We start from the raw sequence: 5,925 nt of genomic DNA on the forward strand, positions 1-5,925 counted from the left end.
TTTAACGTTAATTTTTAATTTGTTCGCAACCAAGAAAAACACCCGGGGACCTTGTCGGCAATTGAAGACGGCGAAGGTCACCCGGGTGACCAACAACCATATCACAATCAGATACGGTGAGCGACATCGGGCTACACCAACTGCGGAGCAGCATAGCGCATTGGCCTAAGACATTAGGCATGTCGTTCGGACCTTTTGTCCTATGCAGTGGAAGTCTTGGAAGGCGATACCGGACGAGGTGAAGAACACGGTGCGCAATCATTTATCGGTAAGTATCCTCACCTTTTTAATTGTTTTCATATAAAAGTTATATATTTATATTTATTAATGTATTTAATTACTAATACTTTTGTAATATTTGTTACATTGTAGACAAACTACAATTTTGATAACATTTACAAGGACATGTTGGCGTACCTCAATCGACTCTTTTCCAAATGGTACAAGCAGTGGAAGAGTGACCTACACTAGTATTTCGAGATGCTTGATGATCTGTACGTTACCCTCAAGGAGGGTTGCCCGAATGAGTTTGAGGAATGGGAAGATAGCTGGGTTTGGCTCTGTGGTCATTTTCAGGAGCTGGCTATGTGGTCCCTTTTTAAATAGGACTTATTTCATTTTACTTTTTGAAATTTTTACTAATGTTTTCACATTTTTGTATATTTTCTTTAAATATTACAACTAATACGGTTATTTTATGTATAACAGAAGAAGGCGAAGGCGAACAAGATCAATCGGGAGAAAAAGACTATTCTCCACCATTCGGGTTCAAGACCCTTCTCATATGGGGGGGGTTCAAAATTCCCTAAGATAGACATCTTTGCTGACGTTTATGTTCAGCCCGGGGATGAGTTGGCCGAGTCCCTTCATGTAAGTATTATTCAATTTTAATTAATGTCTTATGCATTAAAGTATTATAATAATTAATTCAAATTGTTTATTATTAATATTCCACGTTTTATTTCACAGAAGACTATGGTGGAGAAGAGCCAGTCGGTTATTCACGAGTCCGCCTCCCAGCTCCCCCCAGCCACGTCGATCGAATCTGTGGATCCCTCCGAGGATGTGGGGTTTCTCATCCTTACAGAGACCTTGGACTAGACCTTTGGTCGGAGGCTAGGACGTATTGCCGGGGGATAGGGAATGCCAGGCAATGGGAGAGTGAAGCCTCTTCATCCTTACAGTCGAAGGGTGAGGTTACAGCTTTGACACAAGAAGTCGTTGGCCTGAGGAGTGAGCTTGCATCGTACAAAACTTAGATGTCATTCATCGTACATGCCCTAAGTTCCTCCAGGATCCGTCCCCCCGATTTTTCTGCACCATCAACATCAGAGCCCCTCCACCCTAAACATACCTAGCAATTAGATCTGTCGGCCCCCGACCCCATCCCCAACCCTGTCCCCAACCCCAACCCCTTCCAGCAAGCACTTCCGAACGACTTGCTCATAGATTATGTTGCATTTTTTTTTTTCCCCGCTTTCTATTTAAACTTTGTAGTTGTACATACATTTTTATTTATTTATATTATAAATAAATTATTTTTTTATTCATTAATTTGTTTTTTTTTTTTCCCAATTGTATTAAATATTTTTTTTATTAAATTCTATTTATTCTATCGTGCAATGAAAGCCTTCGTTTGTACACATTTCTTGCAACGAGCAATAAAACGTCGCGCAATCGTTTTGCCGCACTTTGTTGCGCAAGGTCTTTCTTCACAACCTTTGCGCGACGATTTCTGCATCGCCATAAGTTTTGTGCAACCTGGAAATGTTTTGCACAACAAATACTCCCTTGTCACACAAAGTGTTTATTGCAGTAGTGAACCTAGTTATACGTAAGATAAATTTAAGGAAGAACAATTTTTTAAGGTAACCTTATTAGCACGAAAGATAATAATAGAAGACAATACCAAATAGGTAAATCTAGCATTCAACTTATATTGTTATTAATTGATACATTTCGTAACCTTTTATCGCTGATCAGCTGATTGCAAGTCTTTAATGGTCATACCTGCATGTTTCTAGCTCGTTAGTCAACTATATATTGTTATTAATTGATACATTTCTTAACCTTTTCTCTCTGATCAGCTGATTGCAAGTCTTTAATGGCCATGCCTGCATGCTTCTAGCTCGTTAATTAAGTATATAACATCTAAAGTTACTTTTTATCAGTACACTTATATTACAGTTTAATGATATTCTTCTTCACGTATAAATAATCTTAAATTTGGATCTTATGAATAACAAATTCGATACAAATTTCTCTCTAGCATAGATTTATCGTTATACATATATATATATATAAATTAATATTTATCAAGAATGAAAATCATATTTTTTAAACCACGGCCGCATCAGTTTTTTTATTAAGCATGGTATTCTCTTTCTGTCAATCAAGTTAAAAGTCCTAACAAAGTTTTAATGAAGGCACTTAATTAGATGCATATATACTACCCTGTACATATTCTTCTTCATCTAGATAAAAATCTTTTAAAATTTAAAAAACAACTTAAAACCATCACAGCGGGGTTGGCGGTTGGGACATAAAACCTTGACCAGACAAAACTATTTTCTAGAAGGGAATCCCTAATAAATTCAGGGTACCTAAGCAGAAAGAAAACCCCTTTAGCATAATTATAACTGGTGGTAATTTTGTCTCTTAAAACTATAGTTTTGTTTTCCGCTTGATTAATTTGAATGTATGACTTATACATGCATATATACCAATTCTACCCCGCAATGATCCATCAAATAGTATATATAGCTATGGATGAGGCATGAGTGGTTGATCATTTGCCATAGCCAAACTGCCATTGACGAAAAAGTTATAGCAAAGAAGTACTGCCTCATAATGGTTAGACAAAACTAAATGTATTTCGAGATTAATATCTGTAACAGAAAACAAACAGCGAACATTTTATACAAGGATTGCTATGTACGTATTCACTGGCATGGAGCTGTGCGTCCACAAAATAATGATGCGGGGGTGGAAAAGTACTGTGGACCTGTGGTGATATAATTGCTAGTCCTCCCTACAGAAAATATTTCAATTGCTAAATTCACATAAAAAAAATCTATATACATAATTTCAACCAATATTATACTCTGTAAAGAAAAGCAAGTCCATTGTTCCGGTTTATATATAGTTCCTCAGAGAAAACCATGAATATACTTTTTATGGGAAAATATAGTATTCTGCAGATTACTGCATGGTCAAGATATCCAAATTAAAAATGGTAAAAACCCAAAAGGAAAGTTTGACGTTAACGAAATTATATAACTGAGGTTTAGCAAGTTCATCACCTTCATTCTATTTACACTCTGCAATATTATCTTCGTTTTAAATTATAAATGAGCAAGTTGTAATATATATATATATATATGCACACACAGTTGTTCTTTTGTCAAACTTTTCATTCTTATATATACAGGGAGCCTTTAAAGGAAGGGATCCCTATTTTTCAGAAAAAATGAGAACATCCTCTTAACCGTTAGATTTGGCTTTAATGAAATCCTGTGATTGAGATTCTGTGGCCTGTAATTTAATCTCAGCCACAGAATTTCATTAAAGTCAAATCTAATGATCAAGAGGGTGTCCCCATTTTTTTTAAAAAATGGGGATCCCTTCCCTTAAAGGGCCTATATATATACATATGCGCATGAATATAAAAATTATCTTACAAATGTGGCCTGTTGACAAACTAAAATACATATATTATCAGACCATGAATCTGTGTAATAACTAAATTGATGTTTGTCATGAATCTGCAATCTAATATATAATTTGGTAAATATATAAGTAACATAAGTATGATAAAGAACAGTACCTTATATATACACATAAATGCATGTCATACCAAATGCTGGTCCCCAGAAATGGCTTTTGCCCCACCATGGGACTACATATTTTTACAACTTCGATGGTTCAAAGTTCTGACCACGCATTATATTCAATAATTCTAACCATAAGTAGTACTAAAGATGCTAGATAGCATAGCAAGATTTCACAAATCTCTAATGGGTCACTAATGGTCCCCCTGCAGATGGTAGCTAGGCATTGCATAGTACAATATAGTGATGAGCGAGGCCGACATGGTGTTCCCACATCCAACAATTCCAACCTATAAAGTTTTCAAAAAGTACTTGGCATTGTTGTATGATATTCAAGTTTGAGAGAATTGCAGCTTGTGAGTAGTAGTGCTCATACAACCGTTGGCACTCGTACTGTTTTTTCTTAATTTGCGACCACAAGTCGAGCTTGTGAGTGATGACAGTTGACAGTGAGAAGTTGTACAAATGAACGTCCATATGGTTTCGTGTCGTTAAACTAGCCTGTTATATTGGCAATGCTTTTTGTGATTTGGCTGGGTTTACAATGAAGCTAAAGTTTATGATTGTGGTGGCCAAGTGGTTGTTTGGCTTTGGGATATGGGGGGTGTCATGAAAGGTTTTGATATGCTAACTAGCTAGCTAGCTTCTAACTTGTAGTTAAGTACTTTTCCATGGAAACTTCTCTATGAACAGCTGCTTAATATAATCATGATGAGGTTATTCATATGTATGAGAGGGGGTATATTAATTTATTCTAACATCTGAATCTGATTCTCCTAAACTCAGTTAGGGTTGAGGCCAGATACGTCGACCGGCAGCCCCAACTGTCCTAGGTTGACCTTCCCGAGTTCCAATCTTATTCAACTAGTTAATTAGGGCCGACCCCTCCTCAAATCAGGAAAAGAAGTGGCCAGGAAGTTAAGGGCATAAACATTATAGTTAATTGCGTGGTGCATTCGTAGGATATACAATTAGTACTTTAGTTGGATGCTTCAAGAAGTTGGAATATGTAATAAAACACACACATAGAGGGTCGGTCCAAAGATTTTTGAGGCTAGGGGTGACGTCAAAAAATGTGCCCTCATTTCATATAAAAAAAAATATTTGTTTTCATACGTGAGATATCGATAAATTTATATTTAGAAAAACATTTCAAACTCAATAATTTAGAAACACGGAATAATTAATTTATCTTGTATCAAGAGAAGGAAACTAAAAAACTTCGGGCTTCCAAGTAAATAGATTATGAGTTTTGTTTTCCATCTAAACTTTTAAAGTGTTTTTGTATAAATCGTGAGTTATTTTTTCTTATTTACTAACCTCATCAATATAAGACTAAAAAAAATATTAATGTTTTTGAGTCTTTAAGGATATGTCTACGCATTACTTTTTGCAGAAGATTAGACTTGAAATGGAACAGATATTTAAAAATAGCAACCCACATAACTATTAGCTAGTAAATAAATTAACAACCAAACAAAAATTTGTAAAAATTGAAAAAAATAAACATGCACATGGCATTTCGAACTTAGGACCTCTCGTTAATTTTAAACAACAAAAACCATTGCTTCTAATTAAATTTCTTGATCATTTAGCCAAATTTTATAAATTTATACTGTTATGAAAAGAAATTTGTAAAAATTGGAATGTAAATAAGCACACGTGATGTTTTGAACCTAAGGCCTCCTCATCATTTAAACAACAAAACCACCAGTTCTAGTTAAATTTTTTTATTACTAAATCAAATTTTATAATTTTATACTCTTATAAAAATATATATAAACATATCACCTTAATAATTTTAGTGCCCCAGACTATCGCCCTGCCCACATTGGGCCTGGGTCTGGGCCGAGCCTGCACACACACAGAGGGCCCGCCATAAAGGGGCGTCAGTTGTGCCATCGCATAGGATCCTTGATTTTTTAGACCACTCAAAAATATTTGGTCCTTATAAGTTTGCCTACTCTTATTCTACGAAATCTCCTGCGCAGTTGCTTTTACCGTTTTGCATGTTTTTAAGTAGAAAAGGCAATGAATAGAAGAAAATGTCTCTCGGTTTTTTTTCCTAGTGAATTATTAAACTTTGTACATCAAT

The sequence above is a fragment of the Pyrus communis genome, chromosome 5, assembly GCF_963583255.1.
Source record: "Pyrus communis chromosome 5, drPyrComm1.1, whole genome shotgun sequence".
Taxonomy (NCBI): Eukaryota; Viridiplantae; Streptophyta; class Magnoliopsida; order Rosales; family Rosaceae; genus Pyrus; species Pyrus communis.